Source organism: Anopheles coluzzii, chromosome X (assembly GCF_943734685.1).
Source record: "Anopheles coluzzii chromosome X, AcolN3, whole genome shotgun sequence".
Lineage (NCBI taxonomy): Eukaryota > Metazoa > Arthropoda > Insecta > Diptera > Culicidae > Anopheles > Anopheles coluzzii.
In genome coordinates this window covers 16,527,568-16,542,370 of record NC_064669.1, presented here as the reverse complement: position 1 = coordinate 16,542,370, position 14,803 = coordinate 16,527,568, and positions in this window count along the sequence as shown.

Sequence of the window (14,803 nt, the reverse complement as noted above, 5' to 3'; positions counted from 1 at the left end):
TATTCACGCCATAGCAACGTCTATCGCTAAACATAAACAATGTTCACTTTAATTATCAAAAATGTCCCATAGCTTTCTGTCAATATACTCTAAACGCATTTACCTGTTCTCTTTCAAAGATCTTGGCTTACATCCATACAATAGCAAATGCCATTGTATGGAAGTGAACTAAGCAAACAGCATCCAAGCAAAAGCTGGAAATTATCGCTAATCAGCCTTTAATAAAATTTGAATATTGTGACAAGTGTTAAACACATCTATAGGATTATTTAATGTAGAGATTTACACACATCGGATCATCAAAATATCGATAACGACCACAAGAAATGAATACATTTTGCTTCCTTGATAGCAGATATTGTCAAGGAAAGGTATTGAGGTGATTTGTGAAGTATTTAGCTGACCCGATTACGATATCTGTTTCGCATTGTCATCCTAGCGAAGCATCATTAAAAGCACTCATCAACACCTCTTTGAAGCCCTTGACGTATTTGGCACCCTTCTTTCCCCATGAAATCACACCGGTCGGAGGGGGATCGCATCCGAGCATCCGTCGTCACCTTAAAAACCTCGGTTTTGCGAAACGGACCGAATCTACTCTCTCCGAAAAATGTCTGCAAAAGGTGCAGCGGAAAATAAATTACTCACGCTCCCACCTCGGCAAATAACCCCTTAATGAGTGAGTAATTAAGTTCGCGGGATCGGGTCGCTTCCGGGATGCTGGTTTACTGTTTTTTCTTCATCCCAGGTGCTCTAAAACAGCGCTGCCACGGACACCTTACATCCAGCAGCACCCACTAACGAGCGGATGTTCGATCGGCTTTGATGTTGAAGGCTGTTTTCGGTGGCATCGACCCGCCGTACCGGACCGTAGCAGATTGCTTAAGATTTATCCTTTTGCGTTTGCTTGCGTCACGGTTAACGATGACTTCCCCTGATGACCATTTCCGAAGGCCACACCACTTTAAAGCTTAGAAACAGCATTTTAATTGAAGATTTGCTTTAAACCTTTCCCCAAAACGCTTGCCAACGGAAAAACCTTAAATCTCTAGCCTCATTTCGTGATTATGAATCAACACTCTGTCCTTTCCCCTCCGCCTCCCTACATCGAACAAGTTCTCTTGGTTGTTGGACGCCCTCGCATGCACTGCCTGGTGCCAGGGAAGATGCCCATCCATCAGCGGCCAAAACCACCCGACACCGGTAGCTCGGCGACGCTCCCAGCGGGGTACGGCTGGTCGCTACAGTTTTGGGGGCGCAACCAAATCTCTACACCGCTACACCGTCATCACACGGCGGTGGCGGCGGCGCGTAATGAAACAAATGAATGAATGAACGACACTCTGGGGAAACACGGCTAGCGCAACCGGGGCTTCGAAAGTGCGGCCAGATGACCGTGCGGTTGCGCCTGCACACCACCACCGTAACAAATATGAGCATTAGAGAAATGGATGGCAAAACATTAAGAGTGGCCGAGGCGTCTCGAGAGGCCGCCAGTGAGTGCTGTACAGCACACATACGCGCGTCTACCATCGCGCAGTGTAAAACGTGACAGGTTACCGTCGGCAGCGAACAAATTGATGAATGGACGACGCACCGACATGTGAGCCCGTGTGAGAGGTCAACGAAATTAAAGTAACATGCGCAGGAAAAAAACGAGCAGACGAAAAAAATACATTTTTGCCTCACTGGCTATGCGACCGTTCCCCACTTCGCTCAAGTGGAAGGACCAAGATAATGCTCGTAAAAAACACCATCTTCTCCCATAACCCCCCTATGGGCCTTTCCCCCGAGCCGCTACGGCCATTGGCGCATAAATCGTCTTGCAAGAAGCGTCCATGCCGCAGCGGGCCAATAATATCGATGACAATAATCATCATCGTTTCGTTCCAGAAGAGTGCAAGGACGGCGGAATGGGAGCATCGTTTCAGGACGCACACACAAATCATATTCGACTGTCGCTCCCAACCTCTCCCCGTACTCCGCAGTGAAAGCGGTTGGCGCAATAAAACCCGAAAAGCGAACACAGCTTTCTCCCGCCACTGGCTGGGATCGCTGATTCAATTACAGTGAAATAAACTATCGCCTGCTTTTTGGATTTCCTTCCCTATCCGCTCCTAATCTTCCTTCCTTCCAAAGCTAACCTCTACCCCATCCCGCCGCCAATTGATGTAAACGTCTCGTTCCACTTGCACGGTCACATGGCGTAACGGGCACTGCCCACTGTCCGGTTTCGAAGGGTTTTGGGGCGCTACTTGCGCCGTTGGATGGTAAATACGCCACCTCTCGGGTAGGCTGAGGTTCCGCCCGGATAGACTCCGCAACATAAATAAACAATAAAAAATATATCATTGCCGTACGTGCAAACACTTTCACCGAGGGCACAACTGGAGCACAGTGAACACCATCACAGGGCGAAAAGTCCAAAAGTCGCGCTGGATTTAGTTGTTTTGTTCCATTATGTAATAGAATGTATAAAAAACAAAAAAAAAAGATAATCAAATTGAATAGCTTTAGGCGAATTGTGAAATATTGCAAGGTCGCTCAAGAAAAAATTACTTGAGAACATCAGATGATATTAGTACTATATAAAAATTCAAACTGCGAAAGGATTTTTATAGGAGGCAGATAGCATTTTTTTTATTAATTTTTTTATTTTATTCGTTTTTAAGATGGACACACAGTATTAAACTCAATTAAGAAAATTAAAGAAAACAAATAGTGTGAAAGAACGGATTTAGTTATGGTTGACAGTTGAATCATCCTTATTGTTGAAAACAAAACAAAACAAAAACGTCTCTTTTATCATAAAAAATGTTCCACAGTGCTCACTGTGGCCTGGAATTTTCTTGTACATTCACAACAAGAAGTAAAGGGGATAAAAAGAAGAGGGAAATAAAGGGTGATCTAGAAAAAGTCGCCCCCTTGCTCCGGTTAGTTTTCTTACCATCCTTTCCTTCAACGGAGCTGTGGACAGTTGTAAAAGGATCGAGCGGATTAGCCCGTTAAAGTGAGCAAGTACAAACAAATGTCGGGACAAGGAAACAAAACCAGAATATCCCCCCAGTGTATGTGTGTGTATATGTGTAGTAGTAGTGAGTGGCAGAGAAGGTTCTTTTGGATTTGCCTCGGTTTTTTCTTTCCTTTCTTTTGCATCAAACGTGCAAGGGAAGGATAAATACAGGGTCGAAGCAAACAGCTATGACGTAAGTTCTATCGCAAAAGCCCGGAACGGGCTATAAGCGTCAATATAACTGTTGCCTAATCGGTTGATTGAGAGATGACAAAGTGGGGCGAAGGTTCGGGTATTCGTGCAGAGGAGAGCGGAAATGGACGCAGAGGCGCAAGGAGCTGCTACTGGCCGTGATGGCATGACGCAGATAGGATTCGAGAACTTCCCCATACCATTACGTTACTGGATAAAGAGCGGATGAGATGAAAGCGGGGGACGATGCATGATCGCAAGGGGTATATTCCAAAACAAGTGTGCACGTAACGGCAAACACTGCGTTGGGGATTTTATTACCGACAATAGGCATGCATGCGAACGTGATTTCTGTTTGATTTCAAAATCGTATCGGAATGTGACGTTTTTTAGGAGAAAGAAAGTATGTTGTAAAGTCCTAAATATCTTAAAAAGCCATGCTGCGGTGCAGATTGCATATATCTAGGGATTATTTTAAATTATTCTCCCTCAAAAAAACGGCAACTTTTATGCAACGTTTTCTTTTAACACTTTCTAACTGAATTATCTTAATTCTTTATCGAAATTTAAACGTCATTATGTGTTAACACTATGAAAAATCTTAAGTCAATGCTAAAACTACATATAAGCTTAAAAACTAACGCAGTAGGTCATATCGTCAGGAAGTAGATTTTATCGTATATCATAAGAGTCAGGTTGAAATCGAACTGAAGTTGGTTGGAAATCGAAGTGAGGCAACAATAATTGAAGGGAATCAGTAAGGGATCTCTGGGACGAAGTGATCGCGATGGAGCATAGAGAGGAATCTTGGATGATAAGTTGGGACAATCCATTTCACGAACCAGCCAGACCAGCAAAAAAAAAGCAGAAATGAGACATTTGATACCTTACCTACTTTGTAAATTTTCTCTTAGCCCCTTTAATGCTATCTATCAGAATATTACTAGTGGGATGCCAAATCACTCCGGCATATTCGAGCGTAGAACTAAGTAAATTGCAAAAGACCGTCTTTAGGCATATGATTGCGTTGGCATTTTTGTGTGTGTTGGTGCTGGGTTCAAATTTGAAACACTTTTTTCCATTGTTGAGCACTACGTAAAGATCTTCTTAAAGATCCAAATTCTGGATGTAAGGAAAGTAAAGAATAAACTCACACGCCGAAAACAACCCCGTCCGATGGCTTAATTGATCTGCTGAAACGAAAGCTAATGAAGCGTACGATATTGGGCATCATAGTTTCCGCTTTTTCCACGAACGGCAGCAATTTCGCGACGACTGGACACGGTCCATTGCGGCACATACCGATAAGCAATGGTGAAGGGAGAGCTAGTTTTCCACTTGATTCTTGACGCCGGGCGTAACGAATCGCGTCGACGCTCGATATCTTGGGCTAGGGTTCGCTGGTCAGTTGAGTGCATGATTTATGTAGCCCACCTCGTTCCCCGTGCTTGTAGCTGTTTGTTTGTTTGTTGTTGATTGCTAAACGACGCATCACCGAGTACGGGACGCAGAGGGCAGCTCGACGCCATCGTACATCATGCCAGCCGTGATGTGAAGGTTCGGGAGGGATGAACACGTTTCTGACCAAACGGGGCCGTGCGTCCAGCCAGTGAATAAATGGCTTGGAAAGGGTGTGGTGCATCAAGATTTGCGAACCGAAGCGTTGTAATAAATTTCGCTAGCCTTTTGTTACATAGATACAGCGGCGGACGTCTTGGTGAGTTGGTGCTTGTTTATTGGCTTAAGGTGAGTAGGATATTCTTTGCGCAGTAATTGAGAGATATTCTGCCCGACAGCTCTAAGGGATTCAATATCTTCTGGAGCTCTGGATCTACAAAACCTGTCTAGCTCTGGTGTTATTTTTTGTATTGTTTGGTTATGAAAAGGTCAGGATGCAAAGAACAATTATTGGAAATTTAACATTCAAGAGCTAAGGAGCTCTAAGTTCTTTTTAATTTCTTTATGTCCCTGACAGCTTGTTGCTTTAAAGATAAGGCGTGAACAGCAGATAATACACAACACAATCCAGATAACTTATATCAAGGATTTATTTCCCCAAAATTGGCTGACAAAATTCTTGATGTTCCATCCAACAATGTTTCTGCAAACTTACTCCACATCTGTGGCGTAGACATCATTGCAAATCTAAACCAGTTTACTCATCAGCTGTGAGATCTTCCCTCTCATGTTTCATCAGCACTTTCTTTGTATTAAAATATCCCTCCCTCGTACGCCCGCTAGACACCCTCGCAAGGTATGGGTAGCTTCTCCGCTCATCCACTCTGCCCTTCAAATTATGCCTTAAAACCCCCTCTGTTCACAAAAAGTAGGAATACCTTGTCGCAAAAGTTTTCAAACTTTTGCAACAACTTTTACCCCGTGCCCCCAACCAAAACCGCCCTGCATTGTCATAGGAAGAGACGGTGGGTCGATAATGTGGGGAAACAACAAGTAGTTAAGGCGGTGGCGGCGAAAAATGTGCCAACTTTTGCTCGCGTAAAACTTTTCTTATAATTTTCTTTCAAAACCCGGCACTTTCCCGGCGCTGGTGGAACCCGCCAACTATGATCTTGCTAACCGGCAGGTCGTCTCGAAAGCCTCCCGTTTTCCTTCCCGGCTGCCCCACGAGCTATTTCGGTTGAAAAGTAACGGTGTGTGCGCGCGCGCACTCGCGAGCTCCCTGGGATCTAGTTTGGGTATGCGCGCGCACACACACACACGAACTCACATACACATACTTGCCAACCTAGTTCACCACTTGGTTCATCTGCAGGCTGGAGGCGCAACTTTAGCGAGGTTTTTGCCCTAACTTTGACCCACTTTTCACAGCTGACGGGAAGTTTACGATAAAGCGGGAGGCCGCTAGCGTGTACGGGGGAAAAGGCAGCGTGCGAGCGTGAATGTAAACAGCAATTAAAGACTAACTAATCAGCTAATCTGCCAGCCGGTGGGAAATTAGGTTAGCCGGGTATTACAAACATCTGTATTAAGGCTGTTTTTGGCTCCAGAGATTTCAATTGTTAGTGCAAGAGGTCGTGCAAAGAAACGATCTGCTACAAAATCGACTGATCAACCTAAACCAGAATCGATTAAGAGTGAACCGAAATATTGATATTACAAAATCAAATTATCTTAAGTCCGTTGTTAAAGTTTTGAACACGACTAGCACCTCAGCCACGCCTGATCACGCTTTAATCATAACGGACCCAAATGAGCGCAAGTTCTCAGTTGCTGGATTGCGAATCAATACACGACTCCATTAGAGGAGGAGGTCGAACACAAAATTTAAATCAAAAGTCAACTGAGACAAGTTTGGGTGCGTAAAAACTTATCCATCCCCAGGCCGGGTTCGAACCTCAAGGTCGAAGTTGGCCTCGTTTGTGGTGGGAGAGGGGTTTTATGCCAGCGCTCTACGCAGAGCATAATGGAACAAACTTTTTCAAGGTTGAAACGCAAAAGTTTGGTGCTTATATTTTGCGTTCGCGCTAGTAATACTCACGCACACACACACACTTATTCGTGCGCACGGCAAGGGAGAGGTTGTACGGTTTACTGCCCCGGTGGTTGCACCCTTTCATTACTTTGCCCTTGGGAACCCTTGCCCGTGGCAGGAAGGTAGTTTTACGCAGATCACATCTAAGCTTGGTTGTATTACACAGACCAGAGAGCTTGTAGGAGTTTAGACCAGCTCGATAACAGTTTCAGCGATCAGACCATTTGAATTATCCTTAACAATGCATCAAAACCTCATTGCTCTTTAAGGACATGTACGTGCTTCAACACTTATAGATCATATTTACAGTATCTCACATGTTTATCAGATAGTGTTGACTATTATTTAGCAACCAATAATCCCATATCTGACATACTAATTCCACATAAGACGCCGTGTACTGAACATTAGCAAGAGCTACTTGACCGATTATACAAACTCTCTCCAGTTTTTTAAAGCACATTCACAGACACATGCCGGACAAAAGTTCGGCGCCAAGCAACAAGGGTCCATAACCCTAAAAAAAAACAATCTCACAGCCGGCAGGCTTACCCCTTGCGAAACTTGCTGACGTTTCACGACTCGGTGCCAACATTAGCCAACGCAACGAGCAAACGCAACTCCTGGTCCCCCGTAATGGAACAAAACTGCCGCCCTCGAAAAGTCATAAAAGCTTGACCGACATTACAGTTCCGTACAATTCTAGCCAAACAAAGTGTCCCTCTCCTTTCCGGTCCTGTCCCCTGTCGAGCCTCCGTGGAACGCACGCACGCAACGTCACACTGACGTTTTACGGGGCTTCGCAGTGAAAGTTTTTAATTTTAAACCGCCAAACTTTTTGTTTCTCTCTGCCTCTCTCTCTCTATCGCTCACACTCTCTCCCTCTTTCCCTCTCTCTTTTTCTATTGCTCCTTGTGTACCTCTTCTCCCTTCCCTCCCTTTCGGATCAATTTGCCAAATTATGACGCAGGGAGAGTCTGTAAAGTTTGGCACTTTGTTTCACCCGACACCACTCCTGCCGCACTTTGGCGAGACTTTGGCGGAAACATAATGAGTTCGGTCGCCCCACAACACACTGGGGCAGAAATCGGAGTTTTTGGTGGATCGAAAGGAGGGGGAGCGGATTGTGTCCCCGTTTTCTCCGGTCCAAACCCTAGCGAGCCTGGTGCGGTGCGAAAGTTTAGACAGCGTTGTAGCAGTACCGGGGACCTTGCCGATCAGCTGATGCGATAATTTCGAGGCACAAGTTTTTGGGGATATTGATTTTTTTCCTTTCTTTCGGGAGAGCAACCTCGATTAAGAGAGCCCCCTTTCGCGATAAGATTTTTGGCAGGCAAGGTGACAGTAGAAAGTGTGCGCTCTATAAAGCAGGCAGACCGACGAGAAACCTATAAAACCACGCGTAGGAAGCACGCGTATCTTTAACGCAGTGCTGACGGTGGCGAACAAAGTTTGAAAACTGAAAGAGATGAAAATTGAAACAATATTCGAGGCCAAAACAACTAGATAACTCTTTAACTGATTCCCGATGAGTAAAACAAGGCTTTAAATATTACTTTCGCGGCTGTAGATCTCTTAGCTATACCTGAAATATCTCACAACTACTGCGCATTCTTAAATCCGTTCGTTTCAGCTCTTCCCATGATTGCACTGTTGAAAGGAAATGGAAAGAATTTATCGTGAACGAAGAACGCCTAGCTGCAAATACTTTTGTTATCAGCAACCCAGCAACCCAGCACACAAAATGGCGGCTGGAAGCTTTCACGCTTTTCTGGCAGAAAATCTACCTCGCCCATTGCTGTCCATTGAATTGCTCAACCTTCCCTTCCTTTCCTGCCTGCCAAACGAGGCTATCCGTGTTGGCGGCGATTCGTGGCATCGTCCTTATCCGCCATTTTAAGCAACTCCACACAAACACACATAAGAGACCCCAACAGAAAACGTTCGAAGAGCACCAAAAAGGAATGATTTGAGAACGTAATCCCGCTGCATGTGGAAGAAAATAGAATGTGCCGTAGCGGCACCGAGCAAAAAGAGAGACCACCAGTTGAAACGGCAACAGGCGTGATATACAGTGAAGGATATGAGTATGAATAAGAAGGTGAAGATGAAGATGAAGGCAAAATAATATGTAAAAAAGCGTACAGATAAGACGCAGCTCTTGATAGCGTTCAGGGCACGATGCGCAAATGAGAGAACGACAGCGAGCGAGAGAGTGCGAAAGAGCCACGGCTGGACTCCGCCAGGACCACCGCGCTCAGCCACCACAACGGGTAGTTCAGCGACTGTGCCTGGTGCCGAAGGCCCTCGACATAGCCTTGATCGCTGCTCTCGGAAGGCGGTTCTCTCGTCCTTGGCAGCGCTAGGGCCCCGGATACCCGTGCAGCGCAAACTGACGGATGCAACACCACACAAGCACACGTCTTCACCGAATGCCCAATAGCAGCGGTTGCGTTGCTTCCCATCCGCTCGAACATTTCTCAAAAAGCTCCATTGCTTCCGTGAATGCGTGTTGTGCTGCGAGACACACCGAGAGCCCGCAACATGGCGAGCGAGCGAGCGAAGCAGCACGACGCCTTTGCAGTCCATCTTTGCTTTTCCCCACGCTCGGTGGATGAATGCCCAGAGTACGCGGTACGATGGTGGATGCGTTGATGGGGAACAACGCGCGCGCGAGAGAAAACGAGAGTGCGCGCGAACGAGAGCGCACCGTTGTTCCACCAATTGGGGAGCCGTCTGTCCGTCCGCTCGGCTAGAAAGAGATGAACGGAGCCAGCGCGAAAGCTGCGATGGAAGGAAAAGATTTACCCACCGCACTATCCAATTGGTTGTAAAGGGCTTGCCAGCCGATGTGCTTGCAGGGAATGGGAGAAACGGTTGAATGCAACAAAACAACTACAACAACAATAAAGTCATGAACATGTAGCAAACTGCGGACGGATGTAGAGGTAAAGAAAATACACCCACAAAATAGTGATGAAACGATTGTAATAGGTAAGTACATAGCGCCATTGCTGGTATGAAAAAAATACGATTTTTTTACAGACTGATTAACAAAACAACAACCGAAACAGGTGAAGAAAGTGATAGCAAGTGTAATGATTCATTTATGCTTGCTTTTTATGATTCATGCTCGAAAAGTGCACTGTTTTATACCGCTGAAAAGTGCGTTAGGTGTTGTTAAATCATTAAAGCATAAATATTTTTCCTGACGGTTAATTACAGTCAAACTATGCAAACCAAATGGAACGCCAAAGCCAAGAGCGCTGAAGCGTAAAATTTTGCCTGAAACATTAAATATTTTACACATGAAGCGGTGAAGAATGTCGTTCTGATATACAAAAGTGATTCTCACTTCATTTCTAGTCCATAGCAGCAAATCACGTCCGAACTACGTGCAACCTTACATGTACCACAGAGAAATGGAAAATTTGGAATAAAAATCACTATGAAATCAACACAAGCACACTGAACGTTTGAACTTCACAAAATCCTGTTTAAAGAACCACATTTTACCTTTTTGTGTGATATGTAGAACATTTCCTTCAAAGATGTGTCATGAATTTAGAGCCGTGCAATCGCCTATAGAAACTGTCGTTTGAAACGCTTTTCGAACTGACCATCTCTCAACTAATACCACTCAATCCACATAATGAACAGTTTTCGATACACTATGTACAAACACACTCACTCGCATACAAATACAAAAACATTTACACTCACGCAAACACACACATACAGCAATATAATCAATCTTTAATCAACCGCCCTGGCGCAACCTGCCAAACGCACATCAAGCGTGTAAGGTTGAGTGATTTTTAATTAATTTAAATTAATCAATGTCTCCGGGCCGGGCCTGATTGCCTGTCATTGTGTTTTTTTGCATTTTTTTCTCTCTCTACTTCTTGCTCTTGTTCTTCTTCTCCTCTTGCCATGGCCAGCTGGCACAAAGGCAGGACAAGCGAAGGAGTTGCCCTAATTTGGCTGCCGGGCTCATTAATGGTTGAAGCGTTCTGGTTTTGGCCGTTGCAGGAAGGGAATGATGCGCCATCGGCGGGATGCTGTATTTTGAATTGTGTCTTTTTTACCACACTACCCACCCCCCCCCCCCCCCCCCCCTCAGATTGCCCTACCCACGGAAGGCACGCGAAACGAACGCGGTTCAACGCCAGTGCAACGGTCAAAATTAATTTCATGTATGACCTTACTGCCCTGGGGAGGGTTGGGTTACGGCGATCCCGGGTAACCGAAGGGAAGCCGATAGAAGGAACGAAATTTGAAGTAAGAGTAGAAGAGAAACGATAGCATCAAAGATTAGGGATAGCTGGAGCATTTTTTTCCGTTTTTTTTCCTATTTGAAATCCCACCAACTTCCCTAAGCTAGCAGCGGTCAACATGCTAATACACAGACGTGCTCCCAAGACAATGAGTGTCCTTCACCTCGTCCCGAGCACAGTGGACGGTTTTCGATAATAAAAAAGAATAACCCCTTACACCCTTCAGAAAAAAGAATCTCCTACTGTGCAGGAGGGTGGAATTCTGACATGGATGCCTTCGGTGCGCGCGGCTCAAGATGATTCGGCACAATTGAGGCTGCGGCGCTGAGCTGTCGATTTGAAAGCTTCATTTGAGTTGAGTTGGGTCAACCGCTGCAAAAAAATCAACTCTCAGCAAAAGCAGGAAGCAGCGAAGAACGGAGACCGCTGGTGCCCGCGAGCAATATTTCTTCCTGCGAAACCGTTTCCCGGGGTGTGTGTGTTTGATTCCTTTTCGCCTACGACTGACGGAACATGAAAAATTACTTTTCCGGGCAGCGCATACAACACAACAAAACAATAAAAAAAATAGAAGACTTGCTCCGGCCGAGGGTTGGAAACACTTCGGACGGGTAGCACATGCACGAATCATGGTGAAACTAGAGATAGCAAAAAATACTCGGCACAGTACTCGAAATTGATTTGCGAGGAAGGGCCTGGATAGAAGTAATTAATTGTGTTCCGGCCGCTGGATGATGAGAGCCGATGAGGTGAAATGAGTTTTGAAAATCTGAAATGAATGGTAATGGGCTCAGAACAGCTTGGATCTTGGTGGGGAAGGAGCGGCTGCAAGTTTCTTCGCGTTCTGACAATTTGCTGCCAGGAATTTGGCAGTATTGGAGACCATTGGGGGAGGGAAGCGGAAGAAGGGGGGTAATGTTTAATGTCAGTCGTGACTGTCATTCGGTTCGATTAATTCGGTGCTTCTCAATCTCTCCTTCTATTTGGCTCTAAATGAACCCGGCAGGTTTAGGAGCTTCCCGCTGCCATCTCTGCAGCACCATTCTCGATTCAAACAAATTCCAATTCCACCATTTGTATCACCCCGATGTCCCCTAGCTCCAATCACACTCTGCGGGTTCAACAGGTGAACGGAATCGACATTGTCCCTTTCCCCACAGGAAACCATCCGTCCGGTACGGTGCGTGCACCATCAGGCATCACGCGAGTTTGCGGTAACTCATCTTCATGCTCCCGTCCCGCTCGCCATTCGCGATTGGTCGCCCTCCTATCAGACAGTCGGCGTAAAAGCGACGTAAAGTCAAACCACGATATATCACACGGTGCGCACGGGCAAATTAAGCATCAACCCATCCCTGACAGGGCGGGTTGGAGGGTTCGAACTGGCAAAAGTCATGAATGCGTAATCGGTTGCGAATGCTCCCCAGGGATGGGTGGGGGGGGGGGATGAGAATGTACACTCAGTGCGTTCGCGTGTCCCCTAATTGCAGGGCTCGCTAACCGCCGGTGCGCTGATCAGATTGTCTATCCACTTGTCAGAAGCCATTGAGTGCATGCGGGCCTATCTTGTCATGCAATGTTGGGGGAAGCGCATGACAAACTCTCTCTCACACACACATGCACACGCAAAAAAACAGAAACTAATATCAATTACTTACCTTGTCAACAGCGCGAACGAAGCGATATAAATATGTCAAACATATTCACTCACGCGCCGCTTCGCCGTGCCGTCAGTGCACTCATCGCCTCACCGTTGCCGGTGCCCTGCCAAGCGTGGCCTGGAAATCAAAGGGTACCCAATTTCCCGACCCGGTCCCCGGAAATGACATGTTGATGCCTATTTTAGCATGTCATTGCTGTTTGCTTTCCTGGTGCCACTAGCACAGAAAACTTCGTACTTTTTTTTTCACTCCTACTTCTCGAAGAATGGCAAGAGTAAAAGGCAGCGTAAAACAATGCACTCCTAAATTAGTCAGAGGTCAGTAAAGTGACAGGCATGCATTATTGCTTTTCATGCCCATGGGTGAATGCTCAGAAATACAGCCGACAGTTTAAGATCTTCATTTGCAGCAGGATGACAAAATTGGGTTGAAACGCACCAAAACTCAACGCTATACGGGCCCGGCCGTCATCGATCTAACACACGTCCATGTATGACTCACGCAAACCCACGCACACATCTGCACACCTGTCAGGATGTCAGCAGCACGCACATACTTACCCGCTGCTCGGCTAGAGGGGTAGCTTGTTTCGAATATTGGTAAGGGAACGTCACGGCCGTGTGTGGAAAACAGAACGATCTAATATCACAAATATGTTATTTTACTTTTTATTAAAATTCATAACCGGTTACATACAGTAGTGTTGGTTTGGTTGCGTTTGTTTGTGTGAATGTCTGTATGTGTGTGTGTGTGTGTGTGGTTTTATGTTTGTTTTCTTTTTTTTAGCTTCTTTGCATGTGTTAGTTTCTGATTTGCCATTTATAATTTTCGTATTACATTTTTCTTCTTCTCTTACTCCAAAAGTGTGTTCGTCTTTTTGTTGTTGTGATGTTTTTAGCTTTTTCTTTTTCTTCCTTTCATTTTTTTTTGTTACAGTGTGCTCTGGCTGTTTGCTTAAGATGTTTGACTCTTGCTTTGTGTTGTATACTATTTAAGTTTGTTTGTTTGTTGTCTTCTTTCTTCTCGCTGTGTTTATACAATTTTTCTAACATGTCACTTCAGCATTTATTGTATGTTCACGTTTACTTTTTTATCCTGTTGGGTGGGGGAGCGCCTTTTTTGCACACATTTCCACACACCTTTACGCAAACACACGCACACACACACTGTAACTAAGAAGAATCAGTGCTGTGTATCGCTTTCAAACTTGTGACAGCTTAGCAAGTTCGCTTTTTTGTGTAATTACTTTTCCTGCTTATTGTTCTGTTTATCTCCTTCTTTCTGTCTCTTTTTCGGTTCCTCTGGTTGAGAAATACTATGCCTTCCAGCAACAGACGGACGATCTTTTTCTACTTCGTTAAATAATGGATGATTAGCTCAATCGGCACCATTTTGCTTGCAGTAGTGTTACATTTTATTGTATTGCAATAAGTCAATCAATTACGATACACAATAATATTTAAAATATAAGTCATACAGCACATTTGACTAGGTAAAACTCTCCCATACGCTTCCGTTGCTAGTTTGTTTGTTTTGTTGTTGTTGTTTTTTTCTTTCTTTTTTTACCTTCATAGAGTATAAACCTTCAACTAATACCACTCAATCCACATAATGAACAGTTTTCGATACACTATGTACAAACACACTCACTCGCATACAAATACAAAAACATTTACACTCACGCAAACACACACATACAGCAATATAATCAATCTTTAATCAACCGCCCTGGCGCAACCTGCCAAACGCACATCAAGCGTGTAAGGTTGAGTGATTTTTAATTAATTTAAATTAATCAATGTCTCCGGGCCGGGCCTGATTGCCTGTCATTGTGTTTTTTTGCATTTTTTTCTCTCTCTACTTCTTGCTCTTGTTCTTCTTCTCCTCTTGCCATGGCCAGCTGGCACAAAGGCAGGACAAGCGAAGGAGTTGCCCTAATTTGGCTGCCGGGCTCATTAATGGTTGAAGCGTTCTGGTTTTGGCCGTTGCAGGAAGGGAATGATGCGCCATCGGCGGGATGCTGTATTTTGAATTGTGTCTTTTTTACCACACTACCCACTCCCCCCCCCCCCCCCCTCAGATTGCCCTACCCACGGAAGGCACGCGAAACGAACGCGGTTCAACGCCAGTGCAACGGTCAAAATTAATTTCATGTATGACCTTACTG